Source organism: Gallus gallus, chromosome 2, assembly GCF_016699485.2.
Source record: "Gallus gallus isolate bGalGal1 chromosome 2, bGalGal1.mat.broiler.GRCg7b, whole genome shotgun sequence".
Lineage (NCBI taxonomy): Eukaryota > Metazoa > Chordata > Aves > Galliformes > Phasianidae > Gallus > Gallus gallus.
The window spans coordinates 130,110,352-130,126,156 of record NC_052533.1 but is presented as its reverse complement, the minus strand read 5'-3'; the positions used below and the strand labels follow the sequence as shown (position 1 = coordinate 130,126,156).

At 39.6% G+C, this 15,805-nt stretch overlaps 1 protein-coding gene across 3 annotated transcripts in view; it reads right to left on the bottom strand.

Annotated features, from left to right (window-relative positions):
• Nucleotides 1-15,805, bottom strand: part of ZFPM2 (zinc finger protein, FOG family member 2) — a 309,751-nt gene that overhangs the window by 62,997 nt on the left and 230,949 nt on the right. The gene's annotated exons all lie outside the window — the stretch shown is intronic.

The window sequence follows — 15,805 nt, the reverse complement described above, 5'->3', positions numbered from 1 at the left end:
ATGGTAATACAGTTCCAAAAGCTTTCTAATCATTACTCATTCAGGCAGCATTTATTCTGTAGCCAGTAAAAAAAGTTTGGAGTTCTAAGAAGAACAAGGTGTTTCTGCTTGCAGTTCCCTTTAGGGCTTTCATACACTGTACGTGCTAGAATGCAGCAACATAAAGGAACTTGATTAAAATAATGTAGAGAAGAGAACTGAAAGACGGTTAAGACCTCATGAACACAGCAGCAATCCACCTTCAACAATGATGTAAAGAGACTGTTGGGGTTAGCAAAGCCTTTATTGTCAGCAGCAATCCTTGCAAGTGCACAGGGCTTCAAGTAAACAGCTTTTGTGAATATAAAATCTATGACAAAAGGAAGGAAATGAGGTAGATGGTATCTCAAGGAAAAGTATATCACTAATATTATAAGCATCAAGATCTTTGTGTAGAGGAGTTTGTTTATTTGTGTATTTTTCTACTAACAGAACTGCATCAGAACAGTGAGAGGAATTGGTACAGATCTGTTTCAAATACAAACAGACTGATTCAGCATCCAATCACTCTTCTTTTTTGTGTGTGAAAAAAGACATGTATATATGTATTTATATATACAGAACTATCTATGATGGAAAAATGGAATAACTCCACTACCTACATGTTTTTAAAATAATACATATTTAAGGAAAACATAGACAGCCAAACAAGCAAAGTGGATTTTAAATTAGTAAGTATAGAGGATTTGAATGACAGACAGTACTGTATACAGTACAGACAGTATACAATTATTAGCCTTGGACACCCATCCGAGTAAACAGCAACATACACAAAACAGAATCAATAAACTATTGTATTTTCAACTAAATATTCAGAGCCATAGAAACCTGTTGCAGTTGCTATGCACATTCACAGGGTCCTTCACACCCACGGGATATGCTGGTGGAATGGAAGAAGTTTTGAAAAAGGGGAGTGGAACAGGGTTCCCCAGAAATGACTGCTATTTTCCACTGACATACTGTTTATTGAATTGCTACAAAGTACTGTAATTACCTATTTGTAACATTCCGAATGCTACATCAAAATGGAAGAGAAAAGAAATCCTCTGGTAGAAATTTTCAGTCTGAAGGTTGTAGCACCCAGCAATCCAAAACAGAAGTCACGAAGTATTCCTATTAAAATGTGTTTGGAAATAATTTCTTTTAGAATCTGATTTTAAGAGAGAAGTAAAATGTTGGTGTATGTTGATAGTAAATTTTTGCAAGAGAAAGGAATAACAATGAAGACGATGCAAAGGGAAAGGGTGAAAAACTTAAATGGACTGAAGGCAGAATGGATGAATAGAAGAAAACGAGGGCAAAAGTACGGGCTGGGAGGACAGGGAAGATTTACAGAGTGCTCTAAGGAAGAAGCAACAGCTTCTGTAGCACATGGAAATATTTCTGAAGATTTATGAAAGCAAATATTTTTTTTTTTTAGTACTGTGGAATGTGAAACTGTTTTTGATAGAAAAATGAGACAGAGTAGAGGGGAGGAGATATGAGAATAAATGAAGAAATAAAGAAATTTAAACTGGAAAACTGTCAGGAAATGTAGAAAACCTGAGAAAGGTGACTGTGAAAGACCAAGCAGCATTTAGCGTATCTGGAGCACTGTGGGTTCTTGATTCACAGGTAGTGCCTATGGACAATGAAGGAGCACAGATAAATACATTACAAGGAAAAGATGGAAATCAGCACTGTCCTTGGGAAGGGGATGATATACAAAGAAAACTGAGAGTTGGACAAATGAAGAAATTCCAGCAATAATAATGCAGGTCTGACATGGCTGACTTAGAAGGCAGAGAAATGGAATGGAGATGAAATACTCACATGAGTATTGACTGCATTACCCGCAGATGTAAGTAGCTCTTGAAATGTTCTACTGCTCTGCAGAAATAAACTATCAAGCATTGTCTTCTGTCTAGCATGAATGTTCTGACCACAAAGATTTAGAAGATGACTTTCTTATGCAACCTTTACAGATGTATGTTTTATATGTTGTATTTAATTTGTAGGTGATTGGGTTTCTTCTGGCTGAATCAATAATTTTTAACTGGTGGATTAATTATCAAATAATGTGAAAAATAATAATGAAGAGATGAAAAAATCACACTGTATTAGTTCCTTCACAGTAAATATGTTATTTAAAAAAATGATAATACAAACGAAAAGTAAACTCACAAGGATACATACACATAGTTTATAACCATTCAGAAGAAATACACTTGCTAAAATTTTCCCTCTGCTCCTTCTGATACTCCTCTCTGTGACTCTGTCTGGATGTCACACCTGGTTCCCAAGAACTGTGATTTTTCAGCCTAGTTCATACACAGAAATTTAACTTGAGACACAAGTCCTCCAGACACCTAAAGATGGTGCCCACCACACAAAAGCGTTCAAGATTCTGTGAGATAGAATTTCACTTTATAATTACTTTTGATGGCTCTAAAGACCATGGACTGTTTCTATGCATGTTGAAATATTTTTATTTGAAATATCTGTGTTTGACCCATGAACAGTACAGAAAGATCACATCACTACAGCAGCCAGGTTTTTTTTTTAAGTCATTTAACAGCTGGTGTTAAAAATGCTGCACTTCTTCCTTCATATATAAACTGATCTTGGCTTCTTCTGAACACACTACCGGCTTTTTTTTCTTTGTGACCCAAATCCTGGGAAAAAAATGCTACAAAAATGTATGATCTAGAACTGATCAAGAGAAAGACCAAATAATAACTGAGATCCACTCCTTTAATCCAATGCCATGCTACTGCCTATGTCCAATATTCTTAATAAGTATCTCATTTCTTAACACTGGTGAATTGTACCTCTTCAAAGGTTCCTCCAAAAGTAATGCCTCCTATTTTATTACCTTGGCCTATGTCAGAGGTAGATGTTGGTGTTATGGCAGTAGAGACTGAACTGTCCCACCAATATTCCGTTACATGTTGTTGTCATGTGATAGATCAAAGGGGCAGTCTGACAAAATGGTGTCTGACATGGAAGTGTTTATGGAGCAAAGTTGTGTCACTGAATTCCTCCATGTGGAAAAAACGGTGCCCATTGACATTCACTGATGCTTGCTGAATGTTTCTGGAGACCAAACAGTGGAAGTGAACACAGTGAAGTGGTGGGTGGTGCATTTCAGCAGTGGTACAGAACAGACAAGTAACATTCAGAATGGCCATGCAGATTTTTATGAGAGCAGCATGCAGGCTCTTAATTGCTGGTGAGAATGCATACCAAATGGTGGTGATCATGTTGAAGAACAGTGTTATGTAGCTAAGAATTTGCTCAATCAAATACTGTTATTGTGCTTTTCATATCTGCTGTGGTTTCTGTGGAAACAAATTGGAGGCATTACTTTTGGAGCAACCGACATACATATTACTGTTCTCCTGTAAATGTACTGGGAAATACTTTGTAATACTAGTACTTCCTGGTATTGAAATGCAGCCTGCTTCTCGTGATGAGAAAGAAAATCTTATCAAAATGTTACAGATGTTCTTCAAATGATTTAATAAATACAAGAATATCTTCTAAGTAAATGAGGCAAATATGTCATTCGAATTCTCACAGCCTCGATAATTAAAAGCAAGACCACCAGCTGTCTTCTTTTATTTTTTAAAAGCACAACTTGATCTGCACAAGGAATGCAACCTCCTTCAATAATGTTTTCCTTCATAAAATTAAGAACCTACCTGTTGATCCTGAGGCAAATGCCAGTAGTGGTCCAATATTCATCAGAAACTTTAATTAATTCTGCTTCCCTTTGGGTATCTCACTTTCACCACAGTGGGGGAAAAAAGAAAAAAAAACACATACAAAACACACCCAACCCAGGGTCATTAATATCACTCTAAGACTATGACTGTGCTTAGCCTGGAAGACCTGGAGTTTCACATACTTTTCTAATATATTTTTTTAGCGCCATCCAATTAGCACATGGGGACTGGGATACGTCTCAGTATGTCACCACTGCCATTTTACTCCATAATTTGAAGAAGTTAACCTCCCTCTAGCACCTCCCTTTTACTCTTGTATCGCTTCATGGTTTTCAGAGAAGGCTGAATGTTATGAAATGAACAAAAAGTCATACCCAAGTGGTATTAGACTATGCATACAACGGTTCACATTGAAAATTAAGCAGGAAGGCATCCAAGCCAAAATTACTTTCTAAAATGTTAGAATATATTTATTGCATATCCTAAATTGCAATTAAAAGAAAAAAGAGAGAGATGCTCTAAGGCTTATGGTATATGCTGATATTTAAGAGAAGCGGGTCAATTCCCTTTTGTGCTGCTGCTACTTTGTGTGATTTTGTGCAAATTGTGTTGGGTCAGATTTTCAGATAGCAGACTCCTCCATACCTGCTGAATTTCCCCACAGGTGCAGATTCCCACCTGTGGACATTGCTAACAGCCGGGCTGTTAGGAACACTTGAGAGGTCTGTCAGAAGCATATCTGACTGTACAGGGTTAAAATACCTTCACTATTCTCATCCTTATTTTCTCTGGATCTCAGTCCTTCAACTGTAAAATCATATGGTATACTCTGTATTACACAGGGTTGCTGTGAAGTTGGATACATCAGAAACGCTAAGATACAGAGACATTAGAGTGATCAAAGCCGTGTAAGACAAAACAGTGCAAACTCGAAAGGGTGCTTGATGCACCTTATTGCAGTACTGAGCATGGAAAATAAGAATGAACTGCACTGTTTATATTACACAACCTTCCTTAAGTGAGTGGATTTTCCAGGAATGTAAATCAACAGAGCATTTGGCTGCAAAAGTACTTTGTAATCCCAGAGGTGTCAGTACGAAAACTCATGGACAGGAAGCACAAGGGGTTAGTCCTCAATCTGTGAGATTCTTTTTCTAGCTACGAGCACATGTTGTCTGCAGTCCTTCCAGACCTGGCCCTGTCCTGCAGGGCTCATCGTTTGCTAACCGTGTTATTTGAGGACATGACCTTTCCCAGCATTAGGCAGAAAAAAAGGACTCAATGACAGTTTACAGTTGTACTACTATCCCCTGTTTTCTCTGACATCATCAATTTAGTCAAATATAGTGGAAAAGAGACATATAAATGAAGAAAAACATTGTATTTTTTGTTTCTATGGATGGTTTTGAGTGGCAGTACAGACTTGGGACAATAAATGATCATAGAATCATAGAATGGCTTGGGTTCAAAAAGGACCACAGTTATCATCTAGCTTTAACCCCCCTGCTCTGTGCAGGGTCGCCAACCACTAGACTAGCCCAGAGCCACATCCAGCCTGGCCTTGAAAGCCTCCAGGGATTGGGCATCCACAACCTCCTTGGGTAAACTGTTCCAGTGTGTCACCACCCTCTGTGTGAAAATCTTCCTCCTAATATCTAACCTAAACGTCCTGTTTCAGTTTAAGAGCATTCCCCCTTGTCCTATCACTATCCACTCTCGCAAACAGCCGTTACCCCTCCTGTTCATATGCTCCCTTCAAGTATTGGAAGGCCACAATGAAGCCTCCCCAGAGCCCTCTCTTTCCCAAGATCTAACACTACTGACATACTACAACCCAACTAGCCAAATTTTTGCATTTTAAAACTCTAAATGAATACTCAGTAATTGGTAACATTTTAAAAACTGGACTACTGGTCCTGAAAACATCCTTGCATAGTGTGGGAGAAAGATAGCTAAGAGGTTTGTGTCCAATGCATTTGAGATGCTAAGTGTCACAACACATGGAAGACTGTTCTGAAAAAGCAGTTACTGTCCTATGGAAGGAAAGAGAGGAGTTCTCTAAGCTCTACACTTAGCTCTAGGCTTTACATATGAATCTTATTCATGTGTTATATAGAATGGCTTTGGTTGGAAGAGACCTCAAAGATCATCTAGTTCCACCCCACCTGCTGTGGGCAGGTTTGCCAACCACTAAATCAGGCACTATAGAACTGTTTTATTTGCCTAACATGCAAATTGTTTAACTGCATTCTCTATGTAAAGAGAAATGGAGCCTGACATTGTCCACTCTTGACAGTCTGTGCCTCAGACTCTTACTGGCAGGCTTTGAAAGAGTTACCTTCATGTTTTCATGGATGCCCAGGGCTTGGGTGGAAACAAATGCCATGCCTTGGCTCCTTTCTGACACTGTTCCTTTTTCAGCTACTGAGGTAGGTCTTAGCCCTGACAAATGTATTGTTCCTCATTCACAGGCATTTGCAGTTTACTCAAACAGTAATTTTTTGGCTTGTAGTGCTGCTGAATGTTCAATTCCCTCTGTTTAAAAAATGGAGGCATAAGTGCCCTGTTAAGTGTTATAACGTGATTGCCCATCACCACATCACATGGAAGGCCAATGTCAAAGGCAATTCAGAACTTGCACAACTCTGTTCTTTCGTGTAGCCACCAGGCCTAAAAATACAGACAGAAATAAAAGCTGGAGTGATGACTGATTCAAAGCGCTATTTAAAATTCAGCCATCCACTCCTCTGATAAAACAATTTCTACCATTTTTTTTTTTTCCCCGAACTGTAGCTACAACAAGGCTGCAGGTCAAGTACAACACAGCTTTGATCATCAGTTTTATTAGCTTCCCACTGCAGCCATCCCCTGCTTGAAGCCCTAAGGGATGAGAAGATGCACAGTCTGTGCTTCTGCTGCACCAACACTCATGGCAGCCTTCCTATGTTACATACACATCTATCTGTACCATAAAACTATAGCAATGCAGCTAACAGGCAGCAGCTCCATTGTGTTTGATTGCTCAAAGTGATATGATTTAATGTACCTCCCCAAAAGAAGGAGAAGAGATAGTGGCACAAATCAGCATGAGCCTCAGACAGGGCAGAAGCGAGGAAATCCAGAAACTCCTCATTGTCTGAATTACTTGTTCTGTACCAGTCAACTATATTCACTATTAATATAAAATGCCATGGAATTGCAGATTATGTTTCTGTTTAGTTTTAGGCTTTCCAATTTAAAATCAGTGACTGGAGTGAGGTCACCGAGATTCACTGATTTCTGGAAACTATGAAACACTTACTCAAACAAGACCAGTAGTTCAAACCTGAAATGTTTAATAGTTCTTATTTCCTCTTGTGTTCAAAGAAAACACAACCGGCTCATGGGGAAAATGTTTCATTTTTCCTAAATTACAGTAGCTTATTGTTGACATAAAGTATTTTGTTGTAATAACTTTTAAACTGTCATCACTAAAGCTAAAATATAGTTTTAACAACATTCACAGCTCCCAGAAGCACTAGCTTGTTATTAGAGATTTCAACAAAATAAATTATGCATTTTTTAAATAACTTCACTGTACTTTTACTGTAAAGAATGATGACTTTATTTTGTCAAGAAGTCATGCACTTTAGGGACTTTGCTATGTGCCACAAGGCACAGCAAGACCTCAACTTCAACGCTTCTCTGGAAAACAGAGAGCCATAGATCCCTTCTGCTGTATGGAAGGCATTACACAGAGGCAGTTCCACAACTTCGTGTCTTAGTGGCCCGCCCTGGAGTGAAGGCTTTCCAAAGCCAGCAATGGCTGGAGGCCTCCTTCCACCAAAGGAGTGCGCTGAGCACCCCCCAACACACGGGTTTTCTGGACTTGATCTAACAGCGCTTCTGGAAACAGCACTTTGATGCCCAACTATTTTACTGCTTTAAAAAGAAATCTAATCTCCCATCTCTAATTTCATGATGATGTAACTATCACTTCCTTTCTTCATCTGGAGCAAAAAAAAGATGACACTCTGGATGTTTGCCTTCTTTTGAGCCAATCTCCGTTTTAAAATAAAATTGTACAGCTGTCAAGTAAATCCCCACAGTTCATCAACATATGTACAAATGTCGTTCAGCACTGGGCTGGTGAGGTGCACTATGCAAGTCAGGGTTGGGAAAGCCTGTCTTTGTTTACTGATACCTTTCATGCTGCATATAAGATAATTTTCAGTCAATGTCCACCTTGTCTAAAAGTTAAAGTCTTAGCAAATGAAACACATGCAAAGAATACTTGCATCCTAATCCTGCCCCTAGTTATGTAAACATTATGATAGTACCTTTCACTACACGAATACATGCCGCTTCTCAGATGTGGAAATATCTTGAGTATCTTTCATATACTCAAGAAAATGGCTTTTTATTTGAAGTGCCTATGACTGACCAACGCATATCTCTCATTCATTACAGGTGTTACACTGTGTACTGTGTGTCTGTATAATTACGAGCCTTCTTGATTTACCTGGGTTTCAGTAAGATCTGTGGATGTTGAGTGATTTGGCCAAATGCTAGAAATATTAACAGAACAGTGAAAGAGTTACAGTCATACATTAAAGATAGGAACCAAAATTAAATAACACTATAAAACATTTGTTGGGACTTTTCCGTTAACATATTCGCAAAAGCAATGCATGGACACAGGGGTACCATGTTACTGTATTTGTGACTTTGGCTCGTGATTACAGCTTTTACTCAACTGCGAAATATTAAAATTCTCTTAAAATTTCTCCTTAATGGAAACATTAAAATGAAATACGAGCGTTTTTGTGAAAGCTCCGGGGTCCACCTAAAATCACTGACTTAAATCACACGGATCCGCTCGCCAGTCCAACACTTGCACAAAAACGAGTGCTGATCCCAGCACTGCCGCTCACTGCCTGCAACACCACGAGGAGCAGCCGAGCTCCGTTGTTCTTCCAGATGTTCTCTGAGCCACACTTGTAAACATTTATTCGTCGATCGTGAAATCACAGCAAGTTTATGCTAGAGTGGGCCTTAAATACCTGATTAATTCTAGAAATTACCAAAATAAATACAGGCTAAGTCTTTGCTCATTGAATAAGGATAAAGTAACTTCAAAATCCACAGCCACTGGTTGCCATGCAACCTGCTATAGCATTATGGCAGAAATAAGCTGTGCTTGAATTTTCAGTGCCCTCTCGCTCAGCCTTCTTGATGTTGTGATACTCTAATGCTTCTCAGCTAACTTCCATTAAGTAGTTTTTCGTGGGGTAGTATTCCAAGGTTAAAATGATTAAATAACTTTTATGGTTGATCAAATATAAGCCCTTATTATACACAGTAGGCAAAACCATACATTTTAATTACTTTGTTATCAAAGATCTAGGTATTTACATTTCATTTTTCAGTTATAATTCTGAATTTAGTTTGACCTTCATAAAAAAGAGAAGACCCAAAATTCTTGCTGTCTTACACAATTTTTCCCATAAACAAAAAAATAACCCCGAAACATTAAAATGCGGTGACAGCAGAAACACTGCAGTGAGGTCTCCACGCAGCCTATTAGAAATTATTTAAACAGAAATATTTTATTTAAGCATCTTTCAGCTTAATTTTAAACCAGTTTAATTATTTGTGACTTGAGGTGACATTTGTAGTCTAAGGGTGAAATATCGGTGTTTGATAATATTGACATTATGTTAATTCAGAGTTCCTGTTTAGGACCATCCATAGCACTGCTGTGCTGTAGGAACTCTGTTCCAGTTCATATGCTGGTATAAAAAGGACATTTTCAGGTACTCCCCTGAATTACCGTTTGCTAAACGTGGTAATTTTCTCCAACTAAAGTATACTGATGTTTATAGTGACACATGGATTAAAACATCACCATTAAGCAAAGTTTGTATTTTGCATTTCGGGCTTCTGAAATTATTTGAGGAAGACGGATTTCAGACCAAAACATACCCAAAAAAGGCTTCATATCTCCATGTTTAAATAAAGACCAAATGCAATTCAAAATCTATACGTGAACCTCCAGAACTCGCACAGGAACAGATTTATTACAAGGATAAATATTTCAAAATAAAACTACCAAAAAAAAAAAAAAAAAAAAAAAAAAAGCACCAAAAATTAGAAGCTAAGAAACAAAGAAGAAAAGCCCAGAGCCACAACACATTTGTTTGGAAAGATGTTCAGAGTCCTCTGGAGGAAAACATTTCTTTTTCTGCCAGATATAGATTCAGTATTGCTGCTGCTTTGCTGCACGGGGTCACACAGCGACATTACGGGAAAAAAAACAAATGTTTTAATTCTCAGAGACATTCTTTTTTTTTAAACTATTTCACTCTTCTGCCCTTGCAGACCTTAACAGCGTCTCCCACCGTACGCTGTTAGTTTTAAATAAGGAATATATATATATAAGAAGAAAAAATACCCGCGCTCGTGGTGGGAGGCTATGGACGTATTTTTAACAATTATTTCCTTTCCATGGTGCGTTAGTTTGTAACTACTAAGATGCCAAATGGGAAGGACGGAATTCAGAGGCAGCCGCAGCCCCCATAACCTGCAACCCAGTCCCCCGGCGGCGCGGACCCGCAGCAGGAGCACGTTTCCCCCGCCGCATCGCAGCGCTGCTCGCACGCCTTGCAGCCGCGGCCCAACGGCTCGGGGCGGGCGCACCACGCAGGCACCGCGCGCCCCTCGCCAACGCAGCACTGTACGGTCATTTGTTTCGTTATCTCGGGAAAACAAACGGACCCAAACTCCCCCCCGCCTCAGCCCCCGGGTCGAAGGGCTCGGTCTAAAGTACGCTCGCAGCCCTCTCGTTTCGGGTGGAGGGACGGAGCCCGCGCAGCTCCCGCGCGGGGCAGCGCCAGCGGTCACGTCCCCAGCGCGGCCCCGTGCAGCCGCCACAGAGCGGGGCAGAGCCGCGGCGCGGTCCCGCTGCCGGCGTCGGGAGCGCGCCCCGCGCTGCGCCCCGGGCCGGGTGCTGCGGAACGGCGTCGAGGCGCGCAGCGCGCCTATCAGCGCGGGAGTGTATTTCAGCCTCTTTGCGGCCGTACATTGGACCTGCTGGGGAAATGACACGGAATAAAAGCGAGCGCCGTGCTACACGGGGACGGATACAAAGCAGAAAAGAACTTGAAGGAAAAGTTTAAAGGATCTGTCATCAAAAGTTTAAATAGGCCTTTCTCCAGCCGCAGCTAAATTATTGTACTTCTTGGTACTGTTTGCTCCTCGTAGCAATTGAAAGCATATGCAATTTAACAGCAGGCCTCAATCCTTTAATAAGCTGTCTTTAAAATACCTTACATGGATTACCTATCTGCAAATCTGCTTCCCATGCAGAATGTGACAGCATTATGGAAATTGTGAGTTCAGTAAAGATGGCATATACCAAAGAGAACCACATCTGCACACTGTAAGATTATACCAAACATTGGAAGTAATCTTTAGTCATTTATAATACTGCAGAATGCATAATTAAGATTAAGGGCTCTATTCTGCCCTTACTTATGTCCTACGTATCTCATAATTTTTTTTTTTTTCCTGTAAATTAAACAGAAAGTAGCACTGCAAGGCTTTCTTGTGCACATTATGCAAAGTTGGTATTCATCTCTCTGCAATTTGGTGCACATCTGAGGAAGTTTGGCAAAAAGGGAATGATCGCATATGGAGCAGAATCCCGACTAAAAAGGGCCATTCCGCGTCTGCCAACAGGAGCCACTTGCAAGGAGCGCACATTTTCTTACTGCTTAAAGAAATTAAACAGGAAACAAAAAGGAGTCCCTCAGAGCAGGAACGCAGTTCAAAGAGCTGCTCTGAGTCACTGCTGTGCCCTGAGCCCACCTCGACAAATGGAGACAGTGCCTTAAAGCAGCGAACTGAAGCAGAGTGGGAAGGTCTGGTGAAGAAAGGGCACAGCTCGTGTTCCCTAATGCCCGGCACCTGTTTCAGCCGTCAGTGGTATTCGATTTCTTCTGTCATTTACTGGAGGGAGGAGCATCAGCAGGAACACGTACATAATTCCTGTGCTGGTGGGAAGGAAGAGGAGGAGGAAGGGAGAAGAGAGGAGGAGAAGAGGCACTTCTTCTCCTTGGCTCCCTTGGAAGAAGCCGTGTGCACCACAGACCAGCTCCATGCTGCCTCTGTGTGTCCTCAGCACCAGGAGTCTGGGACAGCGTATGCTGCCTACAGCCATTCACTATGAATTTGTATTTTATCCCACACTGTACAAGTTCCATACAGTCCTCCATCACTGAACACAATGACAGGGGGGTCTGCCAGAGCTGTAACAAACCAGAGCAGAATCCCTCCTTACACCTTGCTCTGTCAAGTGCCTGTATGAGGTGAATGAAATTAAACGACTGTCTTATTGAAAGGCATTCATTATATTCCAGGACAGAAATTAGGAAACACATCAGTTAGTGGCACAGTCATATAATTCATATTCAGCCTTGGCCTTTTTCTTTGCTCTGGTAATTCATGAAAACCAAACAAAGGCTTTTTTTTTTTTTTTTTTTTTTGGAATAATTTTTACTAATGGCTAAAATTCACACACATGGTTAATGTCTGCTCCTTTGGAAACAGTGGCATTTCCAGGACTTGGCATTTGAGGTGGCAGATGGGGTGGAATGGAATTTGCCTCTGGGGTTGGGGCACTACATCAGTCTCCTCTGCCCGCTGCAGAACTGCTTTCTCTAAATCCCTCCTGATGCACAGCAATAATGATGCCATTTTGAGCAACCAAATCTGAGTTTTAGCACTTTCTTTATTCTCACAATTATTACTCTATACAAACGTTGGTCATTAATAGCAAAATACCCAGCAAATACGCATGGCACGCTTGTACCCTGGAGAGCCTCCAGTGCTAAGCGCTATCTCAGCTGCTGTGCAGCTTTCTCACAGAAGGAGCAGTTTCCACTCCCACGTGGGATCCCAGAGAACGCACCATCTTTAAACACAGAATTAGCTGAGTAACTAACACGTTGTATGGCAAAGTAAGGAATGTTCTCCATCTTGTTACAAGCTGAACTTGGCCCTTACAAGACAATGCACTGATTTTATTACCAACAATAAATGCTAAATCCTCTGGTCAGATGCAATTTTAAAATTCTTAAAAGGAAAACAGAGGAGGTGATTATATTAAAGAAAATATTCCATCTCAAAACAATCGCAGATACACTGACACATGCACAGACATCTCAGATGGAGACAACATGAAAAATCGTTTCAAAAAACGCCCGGCGTTCCCATGTATATTTGGAACTATTCGTTCCTCACTGTGGCAGCAGCATTCATTTCCTAAACTTCTGAAATCCTCTTTATCGGTGAGATTCTCATACACTCTTAAGAGAAAGTAATGGTAACCTATCACTTTTAAGACTACAGCTTTTGAAAACCAGACTGTCAGCGTAGTGCAGGATGTACAATAAAGCGCAAACGAATGGCACAGAGACTGGCTGGATGTTTTAATACGTTCCTAGCATCCGTGATTGTATGATTAATTTGTTCTCTCTCATACTCTTTTCAAAATGGTAGGAAAGCCTCTACCAGTCTAACATTACTGCAAATTGAGATCCTTGGCTCAATTTAGGGACTTTATTGCCATGGAAAGCAGATTGATAATGATTATTATTATGAATATTTGTAAGGCAACAGCTACTGCAATATTTGGCTTATATTAAAATGAGTTTTTCTTAAGTATCTTGAGCAAATGTCCAATAATCTGTGTATAGGCTCACTTCTCCAAAATGCCGAAAGAGATTTCCTTTCCCAGGAGAGTGCATGAAGTTGTTGGAAGACTCAAACAAAATACAAACCTGTGTAAAAGCACATCTTATGCAGTTCCTGAATGTAATCACAAATAGTAAGAGCTGAACATTAACAAGGCTGTCAAAATATACAGAGGCTCATCTGGCAACAATACCTGCTGCTTAAATTACTGGTGATTTTCTATTTCTTCTTGGTCTGAAATTTTACTGTCTGACCTCCAAAGAAATTAAAAGTTTTATAAATCTCTTGGACTGAACTGCCATAAACTGCCCAATGGTCTTTCTGGAAAAATGAGGTTACTAGGTCACTGCATTTAATAGATGATTTCTTGAGTGAGACTTGGATCACTTATAGTTTGACAGGTTTTTGGCAAGTGCTCTTCATTTAGAAAGATATTCCCAATCTCCAGCATGAATAATTGTACTCACATCTTTCAGTGTTTTAACTAAAAGAGAGAAAAAGACAATTCATGGCTCAGTACATCTCTTACTCATTAGTAAAACCAAAAAATATTTTTCAGAGAAGGGGAAGCAGGGGAAGCAGGAAAAAAGTGGTAGATTAGAATACATGGAGGAAGATCATCTTATGCTTTTGAAATTTTCCACTTCTTTTTTCCTCATTATCTCTACAGAAGTGTCATGCATTTGAGCAGCTAGGGTGAAAAAGCTGTTGATGAATACTGGTATGTCCCATAGCAATTATTTTATAACTGTTCTCAGTTCACTTATGTTGGCCAAATTCTACAGAACGATCAATATACCAAGAACCTGCACAAAGTCTCATTTAACCTGTTCTGTTGCATACGAAGTCACCTTATGCACAAAAGCCTTATCACATTGGTGCTTTTGAACTGACTTGGCCGTTTCTCTGAAAACAATACATTGATCAAAGGGATTATTTGTTTACTCTGAGAGCTGCTGTCTCTTACTCTAGATTTAAGGCTTTTTTTAAGATATACATTCTGGTCAAGGATAGAAACTAATAATAATTTTAAAAAATCTTTCTTAGTCTGATAGTATTTTAATTTGGTGCTGAACGAGAAAGAACAGAATAATGAGGGCTTGAGCTGGTCTTTACATCATTTCAAAGACTGTTTTTATCTTATGGATCTTTTAAATCAGTTCTTTCCATTTTCAAATGCATCTAGGAAATACATTCTGTTACTTAATTTTTAGTGCCCTTAAGAAATGCTAGTCGCCTGCTGACTAGCATTATTCTAGCAGACCTTCTCTTAGACCTGATGGGCTGTATCAAAGTAGACTATAACAACAGAAGGCAGTCATCTTTAAATCCAAAATGGGGATGATTTAAACTCTGTTTTATCTACCCACATACTTCTTTCACTACTGCTTCTGTAACATTTGAATTCTGATTTCTTGCGTCTGGTTTTGAAAGAATTTTTATAACATTATATTTGGTGCAAATGGGTTACTGTTTTCCAATACATTTTATTATTCCAGTGCATGGAGTGATTTTTTGCAACATGTACCCTGTCATCTCTGATCTCGCAACTAATCATAAGCACTGAGAGGTGCATACAGTAGTATTTGTTCGATCATTTAGGTGTTTGACATTATCTTCTAAACGTCAGCCTCCTGCTCCCTCAAATTGTGGCAGTGTAGAGCTGCAGAAGAGATCATCTGTTCCATCCACTTGTCTCCGGACAGAATCAACAATATTCTCGTTAAACTTGGAGTTATTCCATCTAGCCTTTCTTCCCTTCAAGATCTCTACTGATGCAGACTATATAACAGGCTTCAGAACTTCACTTTCCTTGCCCCAAACTGGTTTCCAGCAGAGAAGTAGAGGATTTTTGAAATTCATAATGCTTATAGGACCCTGTTAAGCTGTGTCTATTCATTCCTCTAGAAAAGAAACTATTTGTTCAACATTGCAGTTCCAAAAATATGACTGCCCGCATTAGAATTCCTTATTCCTTCATTTTCTTTTTAAGTGCTGCTCTGTGAAATTATTTGTGACTATGTTGATTTTGAGTCATTTATCATCACTTGCACCACCTTCGCTTTTTTTCTTAACACTCCCAATTGATTTTTCTCCTTTGGAAAGAGGACACCAGCATTGCCTTTGAAAGAAAGCACAGAAAGTCTCAGCATTCTCTGTAGATCTTTTAAATTTTCACTTCCTGTTACAAAGGAGAAACTCCATACCTATGTCTTCCCAGCAAGAATTTTATTATTGTTGTTTACTTGACGTTCCCAAGAGCAAAAAACTCAATTTCCTTCTCCTCCCAATAGAAACAACACACGCAAAAGTAACAAAAATTT